This window comes from Acomys minous, assembly GCF_964271855.1.
Source record: "Acomys minous genome assembly, chromosome: 3".
NCBI classification, from domain to species: Eukaryota; Metazoa; Chordata; class Mammalia; order Rodentia; family Muridae; genus Acomys; species Acomys minous.
Genome location: NC_140485.1, coordinates 1862955 through 1876636, shown reverse-complemented (window position 1 = coordinate 1876636; position 13682 = coordinate 1862955). Strand labels below are relative to the sequence as shown.

General features: G+C 43.8%; 1 long non-coding RNA gene across 1 annotated transcript in view; it reads right to left on the bottom strand.

Moving 5' to 3' along the window:
• Positions 1-73: 73 nt before the first annotated feature.
• The window catches only part of LOC311595176, a 32935-nt gene continuing 19326 nt past the window's right edge, over positions 74-13682 (bottom strand). Inside the window, exons 2-3 of the long non-coding RNA XR_014778349.1 lie at positions 1162-1266; positions 74-596 (exon numbers count right to left, since the gene is read on the bottom strand). This is a non-coding gene — a long non-coding RNA (uncharacterized lncRNA). The remainder of the gene's footprint in view (positions 597-1161; positions 1267-13682) is intronic.

Below are 13682 nucleotides of genomic sequence, written 5' to 3'. Positions count from 1 at the left end.
AAAACAACAACAACAACAACAAAACTCTTTTTAATGCAGTGAATCCTATAAGCAAGCCACAGTGCATATCATATACTTTTTACACTAAAAAAAAAATAGTTTTCATTGTAAAATGAACAGAAGAAAACAAAAATGTGGTTTTCCAAGCCCCATGAAAACTCTCTATAGATTGGATCCTTGTGAAAATGTCAGTTCTAAATACCACTTAGCAGATGTTTTTTCTGGGCTTTATATTGGGACAGACATGAACCAACTTCCCTTTCAGACAGCTTCCCTCATGGTGGAGCAAGCCCCCCCTAGACACTTACCTGTCAATTTGCATTTCCAGAATGGAAATCTCCACCTCCCTGAGACCCTCCAAACCAGAACTGAACATCCATGGCTTACCTTCATGTTAATGAATTCTTTTCCACAGTGGGTCTGAGCAAGTCCTTTATGTATATACTATGAGGATCCTGTCAGTTGGTGACTCTGATAGCCCCTGACAGCCTTCTCTTTCTCAAACTCATCTCATGGCACACTAAAACTTGGGGCTAGTGCATAGTTTTTAAGGGAGAAGAAATTAACCCAAGCTACTGGCCATCGTTGTAGAGGTGCTGTTAAAACAAGGAGAGAGATGCAGTGGCTTCATGTTTAAAGCTGCAGGTAAGTTCCTACTCACACAGCAGCCACTAAATATCATAGGACCAACACACTAAACTTTTAATTAATTTAAACCACATCATGGAGGTTAGTAAAGATTGGGTGAATCAATAAAGATTGCCCTCCAAGTGGTGACTCAGAGACTCAGGTCCCTTGGTGTTTGTGCCATTGTCATTTTCATTGTGTGCTTTACACAGTGAACACTGCTGGGCAAGAAAGAAGTGATACCTGAAGATGCTCGTCTGGATCCCACAATGGCCAAAGTCCACATCACACAAGGAGACACCAACAGGCCAACATTACTTGCCTTAAGGATGTAGCTCAGTAGCAGACTGTGTGTTATACATAAAGTCAGAGCTCTATGGTCCACCCCCAGCACCACATAAAAAAGAGGTGGGGCTTACATCCCCTCTTACTGCAATGAGCGGTCAGCAATATGGAGGGGACCCCATGTGACTGAAGGCTGAGCCATAAGGCAGTATAACTTCAGCCTGGTTTGTTCTCTCTGTCAGTACTCACCCTCAAAATATAGCCAACAGCCAAGATCAACTGGGCACAGCCCTTGCAGAGTAGGCCCTAGGCAGGATGGAGTAGAGAGAGACATCTTGCTGTGTCGTTCCGAACCTGCAAACGGGAAGAAATAAGAAGTCATTATTGTTTTAAGGCATCAAATTTTGGATGATCTGTTACACACAAACGGCTAAATGATACACTGGGCTTCTTGCCGTTGTCTATCATAATCTTGGAGGCTTCTTGCACGATTTACTTAATGGAGTTCTCAGACTCCCAGAGGAGAAGACCTTACCACACGCACTATCTTCACTGCCATTGCCATTGGTCATTGCATCTGCCAAGGTCTGAACAGAAACACAAATAGCATCCAGATAGGAGAAATTGTGGAAAGTTTAGGGGTTGGGGGAAGGTCTACAGCTAAAACAAGACTGATAATTTGTTAATGACACATCCTGAGCCTAGCAACAGCATGAAGGCATTACCATCTTATGCCAAATGAGCAAGGTAGGATGTAGTTAACTGTAATTGACAGGATCTCTAGTTATGGGGAGGGGCAATAAGTGTCAGTAAGGAGGTGTGACCTTCCAAGAGCAAACAGAACACTTTCAGACAGCTGGAATAAATAGTAAAGGAAGAAGGCTCTGTTTTGATTCTTAGCCTTCAAGGTTCTGTCCATGGTTCTTTGGTTCTGTTGATTGTGAGCCCATACATGCTGAGGAGGAGCATGTGATGAGGGATGAGCAAGGGCCTATGAGGTCTCCAAGGGTCTACTAACTCCAACCAGGTATCAGCCCTTAATAGTCCATACAGCTAGGAACTCTCATTCATGAAATTAGCAGCCTTGTGAAATAATCAGTTCTTACTTGAACTAACAGCTAGGAGCCAAGACTTCCACAAATGTGTCTACTGCATATATTTCATATTCAAATTATAACAAAACTTAAACCTTCTTCCCATCTTATATTCTGACTGGCTTAACACAACAGAAAAAAGAAAAGGTGATGGAAGGGTAGCTAATAAAGCCATTGGGATCAATGTCATAGGGAACAGAACAAGATGATAAAGAAGGACAGAAGACTCAAAAATAGAAATATAAACACCTTACAACTCATCACCATCACAATTTTGATTATCATCATCACCTTTCAACACCATCATCACCATCATCATCATCATCATCGTCGTCGTCACTCACCATCAACATCATAATGGCTTTATATTAACCCAAATGTCCATATTCTTTTGAATTTACAAAAATTATTCTTTATATTTTTATTATTTCATCTTTAGAAGTTCTCTTTTGCAGTATCTCCTGCATCTAACCAAGGTCTTTGCACATAACTGGTTTTTGATATTTCACAAATGTCTTATAATACCTACTCTATGCAAGGATCTGTGTTACAACCATGAGTATAGCAAATGAAATTATAAGATGACTGGGTTAAGTTACATAAGCAAGATATAAAATGTTTAGGCAGATTTGATCAGAGAAGATCTAGATCATGTGGTACCTTGGGTTGGCCTTGAGTAAGAGTCAACTCCTAAAAGTTGGGTGCCAGCATTGGCCTTGGGTGAGAGAACATTCCAGCAGATACATCTGGGAGACATACCTTCTATACCTCTTCTATAAAGAGGTAACCACATAAAGAAAAGATTTGAAAGTAAGGAAGCAATGTGTTCTGAGGGTAGAAGATGTTTTGGCTTTACTGGTCTGCAGAGAGTAGAAAAATAAGAAGTCAGTCATGAAGTTGAAGAAATTGGGGTGTTCATATAGAGGTAAGTCTCAAAAAGCCAAGAGGAGGCATTTGTACAGAGCACAAGAGCTAAGGAAAGTCACTGATGCTTCTTGAGTATAAGAAGAAAATATTCTAACTGCTTTCAGGAATGTCAAAGTGTCATCATTGGGTAGGCTAGATGGAGTAATCACAGATACCAAGTGGGGACATTAATTTCAGTACTTTGTTCTATTTTCAGAAATAAAAATCTGGGGTAGGGTACAGAAATGGTGTGGTAATTGGATGACAGCTTGAAACCCAAGACAGTGACATATGGTCCTTCCCACAGCCAGACATGGTGCTTGTACATTGCTCAAGAATCACAGGTATTTATTCAGTGAGTTCTAGGTACCAGGCAGTGGTTTTGACTGTATGGGTAGGTCAGGAAGCATGACAGATAAGGCCTGAGGAGCAGGGAGTGCCACAAACACAGATTCAGAGCTAGGAGCTGACATACTAGTTTTCCTTGCCTGGAATGTCCTTCCTCTTCTCTTCTTTATCTAGAAAACACTTACTCATGCTTCAAAACCACCGGTGACTCCCTAGCAATTTAAATACTTGCCATTGGTTCTTCAGGCCCTTCCTTTAAAGCAACTGGGATTTCAAGAGGGTAATAAAATCTTCTAACTGTATAAGAGCTTTCAGGGGCCTGCAGAGATGACTCATTCTGTAAGATGTCCACCATACAAGTATGAGGACCTGCCTTCTGATCCACAGTATCCACATAAACGGCTGAGTGCAGAGATATACACTTGTAATCCCAGTGCTAAGAAGGGGAGAGAGGGAGGAAAGGGAAAAGGAAAAGAGGGAGGGAGGGAGGGGGAGGGAGGGAGGGGGGAGGGAGGGAAGGAAAGAGAGAACTTGTAAAAGCCTTTTGGTAGTTGACAGTTTTTTAAGTTATTGGGTTAAATCATCAGCAATGTCGTATAGGTTACATTAAAAATAAGTAAAAGGAGCCAACATATCTTTGCTAAAACTCATTATTCATCATGACTGTTTGCTAAACAGAGGATTCTCCCACAAGCCTCCCTGCTCAGCTTTGCCCTAATTGGCTCCGTGGGAGGGGCATGCTATTCAGCTCAATACCTAGGCTTTCTTCGCAACCTATATCTTTGTTCTTAGTCCTAAGACTAAGGCAGAAGGTGAGGCGGGTACAGAGACAGGAAAGGTCAGCAAGGTCTTTAAGGGTGAACTAACTTAAGTTGGAGCTGAGGCTTTCCTGCAAAGCCTTGGACAAGGATCAAAGCCCCACACAGCCTCCATTTCTTGCCTGTTCAGAAGGCGAGCCAAGGCTGGCTCCTGGCTCACGAGAGCGGTCTGAGAGTGGTGCGGCGATAGAAAACCTTCCGCAGGCATTTGATTGCTAATCTAGTTTGGTTGGGCTCAAGTACGCTGTACCAGGGATACTGAAAGCGCTGGGGAAATGCAGAAGATAGACTAAAATGGCTGCCCTGGTTGCCTGTCCAAACTAAGCAGTAAGACCCTTTTTGCTGAGCACACATCTTGGATGAACTAGAAAGTAATAGAACACTTTTTTCTTTTCTTTTTTGTTTGTTGTTGTTGTTGTTGTTGTTGTTTCAGGTTTTTTTTTCTTCAAAACAAGGTTTCTCTATGTTGCCCTGGCTGTTCTGGGACTCACTCTGTAGTCCAGGCTGGCCTCAAACTTAGACAGCTGTCTGCTTCTGCCTCCTAAGTGCTGGAATTAAAGGCATGAGCCTCCATGACCTTTGGGCGAGAAACATTTTTTTAAAACATTGGATTTGAAGCCTTTTCACAGGAGGGAATATATGCCTGGTGTTATACACATTACCAAAAGCCTAGGGCAGGAAGTGGGAAACACGGTCAACGATCCTTGCCATAAATTTACTACTGATGCTTTGCAAAATAGACATGCAGTTATACTTTTATACTCATAGGTCAATGTCCATGAGTCAGTCTTGTCAGAGAAGGCTCTTTTTGTTGTAGGCAACAGTTGATACAGAGATTCACAACTGGCCAAAGTGCTAAGAGTAAATGACAATTGAGTGGTCAATACTAAGCAGGATATCCTATATCACCACCTCCAGGGCTAAGGACACACCACAAAACAGGGACCAAAAAGACTGCGAGAGGCACAGGATGAAGAGGACTATTCCGAGATGTCAACTTTTGGATATGGCATGCCTGTTGCAATCAAGAACACATAGCAACTGTGGCTCTCAGCACAAGACTTGCACAAAACAAAGCTTACAGTCAAGGACAAGGCAAAGTTTCAAATAAGCTCATGGTTTTCTAAGAGGCCATTTTTGTAGTTATTTTGGAGTGCATGCATCCTGTAGGCTGCAGACTTGGCATGTTTACATGTAGCCTGCAGGCTACAGATCTGACATGCCTACACATACTCCTGAAGGACATTCTCCTGAGGGCCACCAATGGTTGCAAAGACCCCAGATGTCCCACTTCTTTCTCTATAAACTTGGGGCTGGCCTTAGGAATCTGTGGCTACCTGTCACAAATAACACTTCTGTAGCTTTAAAAATGGGAAGTCTCAGTAAGAAATTATGGCTTACAAATGAGAAGGAGCTCAGGACCAATGATGAGATACAGTAGCCCTTCTCATCCATAGGACCTGTCCCAAGGCTGCTGGCGTATGCCCAACATCTCAGGCTCTTATGCCCTCTTTATACGCGGTGTCTTCTGTATGTGTGTCTGTGTTCTCCAATACATACACGACTGTAATAAAACTGAATTTATAAGGTAAGTACAACACGAAGGCAACATCAATAATGGAGGAGGACAATGACAATATGATGTAATAAGTTTTAATTGACTTACTGATCACTTAACTTCAAACTTTCTATTGCAGAGTTTCAGACCAGAGTGGACTTTGCACAACTGGTGCCCCACAAAACAGAAGCATTGATGAGGGGTTGGTGGTACTTGCTAGTCTACTTGGATGGGAGGGGAGCTTCCAGCTATGCCTCAGCCTTAGCTGGATTATCAGTACTGATTATCAGACAAGGTGATCACCAGGGAAAACTTGTAGGAAGACACCCTCAGGCAAGAGCAGAGGACTCTGTCATGTACTTTTAGCAGAAAAGGACAGGAGATAGAATGTTCTGGAGTGAGTGAAGGCAGAAGAGGGAGAATCTATGGCTCAGCTAGAGGAAAGGTGTCCCATTGCACTTGAGTGTATAGTTCTTGATCCTGTTAGTCAGCAAAGACACTCTAACACCTTCCTTCAGACCCTCTCTGGGAAAGCACCCAAAAGGGGAAAGTACTGAGAAGGAAAAGGCTGACTGGAAAAGGATCCCCCTGCTCCAAACTACTTCCTCCATTCATGCTCCACCAGAAATATTTGGAAGACATTTGGAGCTCACCTCATCAATCCATCTTAACCCCTCACACATACCCCAATGTCTACCTGTGTCCCACTCCCCAAGTCCTAGCAAATTTCAAACCTGTTCTAAAAATGAATTTCTGACTATTTTATTTTATGTGTAGTGCTGAGGACAGAACCCAAGGCCTCCTCTCACATGCTAGATAAGCACTCTACCACTGATCCACACCATAGGCCTTTATGAGTGATTTAAGAATCTAAACAGTTTCGCTTAGAGTGAAGGAATTGGTTTATAAGTTCATTCTAGAAAAAACAGAAACTCTAAAGCTTCACACGGTTGGGAACAGGAGCTGCAGAGGGGTTCTGAAATACACCCCATAAACAGTCCATAGTGAGAAAGTCACCAGGGAACTTGTCAAATGGTGAGCCAATGGCTTGAGAAGAAATGAAAGTGGTCAGGGCGGTAAAGGAGACTGATGTGAAAATCCAAGGTTACAGGCCGGGCGTGGTGGCACACGCCTTTAATCCCAGCGATCTCAGCACTCAGTGAATCGCTGTGAGTTCGAGGCCAGCCTAGTCTACAAAGTGAGTCTAGGATAGCCAAGACTACACAGAGAAACCCTGTCTTGAAAAAAAAAGAAAGAAAAAGAAAAAGAAAATCCAAGGTTACAAAGAGCTGCGGTTGTTTTGACCTCTCAAGAAATGTAGAAGGAGCTAGAAGGAGTGGTAGAAGAAGGAATTCATATGTTAAATACACCGTACTTGGTGTAATAATAGAACTTCCTATTCAGAGAGTCTGTCGAGACATGGAAACACTAAAAGTTAAGAGGGAGGGCAGATAGGAACAGTTAAGGGCATACACAGAATAATGAGAGAGCCCGTCAGATAGAATAGTCAAGCCTGGAACAGAACTGAACCTGGACCTATGGGGAGGCTTCATGATGGATGGGAGTGGGTAGAGTGTCTGCTTACGGATGTAATCCACAATCCGAAGGAAACTGGGAGCTACCTCCTCACAGGGTCTGGAAGAGCTTGCAAGCTCCAAGGAGAAAAGCCTGACCGATGGTTGCCCACTGCACCAAGGTCACAGAACCCACTGACAGGCTATCTTAGAGGGTAAACCAAAGGAGGTCAGGAGGGGCATCTAACCAGCAGCAGGGCAGAAGGAGGATAAATACAGAATACTTGTTCAAGGAGGCAGAAGGATGTCAAGTTCTAGGCCAGCCTGGGCTACATAGCCAGACCCTACTTCAAAAATCAGAACGCAAGCAAAGAAGAACAGACCAGGGAAAAACAAACAAACAGAAAAAATAAAACTAGAAAAGTCTGGAACGATACCCCTGTATATCCTGAGCTAATGTACATGCCCTCTTTGTTTTGTGTACATTCTTGCTCTTTTTCACTGTGATTTGTCGAAGACTCCATATGCTTTGAGACTTTCCACCCTCTGGACTTTGCTGATGGTGTCCATGGACTAGCAGTTAGCATACTCCTCTGCCCTCCCGATTTTTGGCCAGCTGAGAGTTAGACCCTAAGGCTGCTACAATTCTCATTTGGTTATACATCTCTTTTCCTGATGTTCAGACTGATACGTGATTAAACACCATCTACCTACCCTTTCCACTCAAGATTCCCAATGTTTGTCATGGCGTTGGCAGGAATATACAAGCTGTGGTTCAGTTTTTATTATTGTTTGCTTTTGTTGCTTTTTTTGAGAGAGTCTCATGTAGACTTGGCTGACATTGAACTCTCTGTGTCACTGAAGATTTCCTTAAACTTCTGGTCTCCCTGGCGATACCTCCTGAGCGCTAGCATTACAAGCCTTATCATCTCCTCTATGTGGTGCTGAGGGGGTCAAACCCAAGGCTTCATGCATGGTAGGCGAGCACTCTAACAACTGAGCTACATTTCTTGAGGAAAATTTAATCTATTTTTATCAACAGAAAATATAAGACCCTAGATACAGTAAATCAAAACATAGTAAACATCAGTAATTCTTTTAAGAGTTACTTGTGATTTTTATTTATGTGTATGTGTGTGTGTGTATGTGTATGTGTATATGTGTATGTGTGTAAGCTTATGTGTACCACATGTATGCAGGTGCCTCGGTGGCCAGAGAGAATTGGATTCCTTGGAACAGAAGTGACAGGCAGTTTTGAGTTGCTTGGTGTGAATGCTGGAACTCAGACCCCCCGGGTCCTCTGCAAGAGAAGCAAACACTCTTAACCACTGAGAGACATCTCTCCAGCCCCACTAAAATTTCTTTAATAGAAATATTATATGTTTATTCCGTGGCAAACTATAATTAATTTTTATAAAATGAAAGCAACGTTTACCATATGTTTCATTACTGAAATTGATAGGTGTGGAACGCTGTGTATTCTTTCTTTAAAATATGGATTGAATGATAACTGGAAAGGAAAGGAGCTTTAGAAGCCAGTCCACCCTGTGGGGATGGGCAGGAATCTGTAGACAGCACATGTGGTGTCAGAAGATGATGCTGGGGGCTCCTCTCCATGGCTGTGGTCCTTCCCTTCTTATTTGCACTCCACTGCTGCTGACAGACAGAACAGGAGCATGGCAGTAAATATGACATGACCAAGGAAAATTTTAAAGTGCTTGGTAAGTAATGCAAGAAAACAGAGTTGAGATATCACTAAAACATTGATTGGCCCACAGGCTTCCATGTAACCTGAAAGTATGAATTGGAGGGTCTTGTGGTTACAAGCATGTCCTTTTGCCTTGGGCCAGTGGATAACTACAGAACCCTATTGACTTTGCAAGTGTCCAGCATGCCCACAAACCTCCAAAAATGTCCCTAAGTTGTCACAATTTGTGCCTGCATCTCTATACATTTCTTGGAACATGTCTGATAAACGCTAACCCGTTTCTTTTTTTTTTTTTAAGATTTATTTCTTTATTCGTTTTGTGTATGAGTGTTCTGTCTGTCTTCAAGCACACCAGAAGAGGTGATCAGATCCCATTGCAGATGGTTGTGAGCCACCATGTGGTTGCTGGGAATTGAACTCAGGACCTCTGGAAGAGCAGTCAAGTGCTCTTAACCACTGAGCCATAACTCCAGCCCCGCTAACCCATTTCTAATTACCCCTGGCCTGGAGAAACCCTAAAAAGCAGGGGTGAGGACCAGCAACCATTTTGAAGGACGGACTAGTCTACTATTTGTCAGAATTGTACCCAGATGCATCCACCCCTGCCGTATGAGTTGTTCTATAAACACTCTGTAAGGCTGTGTCCAACGTGCCGCCTAGACGGAGAATTCCATACAATGAGGTAGACGGTGATCCAGCAAATGGCAGTCTAGTAGGTGGTGACTCTCCCAGACCCCCCATCTGGATCCTGGAAGGAAGAATAGGGAAAGAGACAGCCAGATAAACCCAGGAATACTACGGGAAAATGAGCAACTAGCACGCAAAATGCTAGCTAAAAGAACAAGAGAAAAAGATCCAAGGTTCAGCATTTCTGCTCAGGATTCCAACAAAATCCCCACCCCTACCACATGCACTGCTCAGGTCCTGGCACTAATGCTATTTATCAATAGTTGTCCCTTGGCCTATGCAATTTTTTCACCAATTCTCCTGAGGCTAGCATCTGACCATTTGTATCTCCCTATTTCACCCCTGACACCCAACCTCCAAAGCTGGCATCGGACAAGGTCCAGCCTACTTGAGCACACAGTACTAAGGCTCAAGTGGAGTAACTGGGCAGGGAGTTGGCCCCATCAATAACCTGTCCCAGGGGATGGTGAGATGGATCGGTGGTTAAAAGCACTGGTTGCTCTTCCAGATAAGGCAGGCTTAATTCCTAGCACCTACATGACATCTCACAACTATCCTTAACTTCAGGTCCAGGCACCCGACACCCCCCCACAGACATACATTCAGGGGAAACATCAATGCATATAAAATAAAAATAAATCATTTTTAAAAATGTAGGAGCCTGTCCCAGACAACCCCAGGCCCTGACTAATTATTTACTTTCTAGAGGCTAGAGGCTCTGTATAGGAGGGTCTTATGGTCTGTCATGAGAAGGCTAAGTATATCTATGAAAGGAGAGTACTTTAAAACTGACTCGAAAAATTTAGTCCTCTGTGCCCTGTTTAAGAGACTCTCTGTGGAGATCTGTAGGCCCAGAGCCACACGCCCAAAAATATGGCAGCTTTGTGCCTGAGGAGGGACAGTTTCAATGCAGAGTCCAGAGAGGAGAGAAGAGGGTGAGGCATCCTGAACGGAGAGCAGGTGTGCAGACTGAGATCCCACACGTGTGCTCTTGATGGTCCTTGACCCCACTTGAGACAAATTCTTCAGATAACCATAAATTCCCATAGCAACTTGGTTGATGTCAGTATTTTTACTAAGATTCTGAATCCAGAGATAGGACGGAAGAAACCGGTTTTTATTTTTCTCACATGGCTATCAGAAGAACCTGAGCTATTCTTCCAAGTCCTGGCTGCTTATATGAGGCTTCTTTTTCTTTCTTCCTTCCTTCCTTCCTTCCTTCCTTTCTTTCTTTTATATTTATTTTATTTTTATTTTTGAGACAACCTTTCTCTGTGTAGCCTTGGCTGTCCTAGACTCACTTTGTAGATCAGGCTGGACTTGAACTCAGAGATCTGCCTTCCTCTGCCTCCTCTGCTAGGATTACAGGCATGAGCCACTGTGCTCAGCTTCACCGAGGTTTCTCTCACGAGAAGGGAATCTGAACTGCCAGCATCAGTCATTTCCAGAGCACATGAGAAGCACACTGTGTCCCTCAATAGTCTGAAAAATTGCTGTGTTTTATCCTCAAAGGGAGAGCGCTATGGTCAGACCAAGGAGAGGAGTTGACACTTCCAAGATTCTCACGGGCATTAGGTGCAGGAAGAATGACTTGAGTTAAATGGGCTCAAGCCAGTTTGTTGCTTGTGCGTCAGCTCAAGAAAAAAAGATGCTTTCCAGAGCAGGTGACGAGCATCTCAAGGACTTATCTCCAGAACCACTGCTTAAACAATCACAGGGAAACAACCTAAATGGCTCTGCTGTGTGACCACTACAATACGGCAGGCGTATTTGTTGCTAGTGCTGTGACTCTGTGGGGGTCCATGAAGACAACTCTCCCAGCTGGAAACAGAAGATGAATATGTGTGAACTCCAGGGATGGTGAATCAGGGCTTGGGGCTTGGGGCTTGGGGAAGAGGTAAAATTGAATAAGGAAGTTTCGGTAGGTTGTTATCAACAGGCCTCCCAGTCTTCCAGAACCTCCAGCTGGACTAAGAGTGGGAGCCTGGGTGAAGGGTGGCATGGGTTCTATTCCTTAGGACTGGGATCTGCTGTGAGCAGGGACTTCACTGCACTCCAGTTGTACATGGGCGTATAGGGCATGTAGGTAGACCCTCCCCAGGGCGGGAGTCAACACTGTATGCCAACATCAAGCACTCTTAACAAAGAAGGCTGTTCTCAACTTCCTGTAGGAGGGAAAGGATGCAAGTTTCTGTGTAAGAGGCTCCCAGAATCACCACCTAACAGATTGTTATAATTGTATGTACTCAACTTTCTGCATGATTCCCTGGTATCCCAAAAGTTGCGTACATGTGGCTCCCCTACCCCTCTCTTCCTAGTCTAGAACAGAGTGGAAGCTAGCTAGCTCCCAGAATCCTGTCTACCTAGACACCTCCAGACAGGTCCCCAAATTTGTGATCCCCTCTCCCATCTGCCTGTAAGGCTTAGTGTTCCAAGGTCAAAAGGTTTTCTAGCATCAGACAGCACTATGTAGACCCACCCTATTCAGAATTGTCTCTGCAAGGCTATGGTGAACACTGGCAGAGTTCAGCACCAAAGACCCCTTTTATTCTTTTACATGTTCACAGAGATGGAGTTTGGGATGGTAGCTCAGCACAATGAAGTCCCATTATAGCTCCTGAGGTGGCCCCAAAGAATCACACATCTAAACTTTTGACATCCTCTATGGGGTTAAAGAGGACACAGGAGGGAGCTGGAGCCCGCATGGCACCGTAAGTGTAGCTCATCTTCCTGAGGTCTATTCTGCCTGGCTCACCTAACTAGGCAGTCTCTCCTCACCTCCAAATGTCCCCTACTGACTTCAAGGTGATTGGCCATGAGCAGCCATGCTAGAAGCCTTTCCAGAATACTTTACATTCAAAGCACTTGTGTCCTCCAAGATAATGTTTGGCCCTTTCTTCCAAGCACAGAAGCACACTTCAATGTAGAAATTCTTTTCCCAGGAAGATGCATCATGAATGCGATTTGGAGACTCAGGGACCTGCTATCTCCCACTCTTCAACCAGCAGTCAAGTCCAGAGGCCTTAGGAAATGTTGCCAAACTGTTACTTGCTTTTCCTTGCAAGAGCAGTGACAGAATAAATTGCTATTTGTTTGGTTTTGTTTCCCATATACAAAACCTTCTGGGCCCCGACCCCCAGCTGCTGGCATTTTAATTAATGTTAATGTCGGCTGACCCCCACCCTCCCCCAGTGACTCCAAGATAAATTGGCAACTCCAGACAAAGCCATGTGTGAGAGAGGGTACCCCGGAAAAGCCAACCTTTCAGGAAGGCTCCCTGGACTGGGTAAGCTGCCCCTCCCCCAGTCTCCCAGTCAGCAGCAAATTTTTTCAGTTCAAATAAGAATGGGGTGGGGAGATACATTCTCCTCTTAATAAATAAGCAAAATCTTTGGAATCTCTGAGTTTCAACTTTCTCTTCTTCACTTCAGGAGCATTTTTATTCAACGATCAAAACTACTAGAATATAATCAAACCCTAACTTCACAACAGAAGAATCACTCCGAGAGAAAATGTGACCAAAACCCAGATTCCGGCTTTGAAATCAACTTCTGCTGGGTCAGTATAGAGTCACACTTTCCCCCAAGAGATACTGTGTTTCTGTTTAAAAACATTTTTCTGTAAATTTTTACTGCCCCCCCCACCCGCCCGCCATCCCCAGCTTAAGCATTTTATCCAGTTTAAACGATGGGATTTAAATTGCTATTTTAGTAGAAGAGGCTTGATTAAAACCTGTGTCCTCATCAAATTATTGGACAGTGGTTCTTGGGCTCTGTTTACATTAGTGTCAACCTTAATTTAAATTCTGCATAACTATATTTGCTTCACTAAATGCATTCGCCAGGAACACACCACAAATTACTTTGCATTACGAGCTGAGTCTCTTTGTCTATCACAAAGTGTTTTGAAATTAGCACCATAAGTAACTAGCTGTAAGTGTCACTCGATCTCCTTAATGCCTCATTAATCAAACCCCATGGCAGCCAGTGTGATGTCCAGGCCCCTTACGTATAAGATCAGTATCACTTGTGCCTTGCCTTTGACCACAGTCTTTAAACTCAATTCATTATTTGTGAGTTTGCCCTCCCCCTCAGGGAGGCTCCTCCTCCTGGGGCCTGCCAACACGTGCAGCTTTGT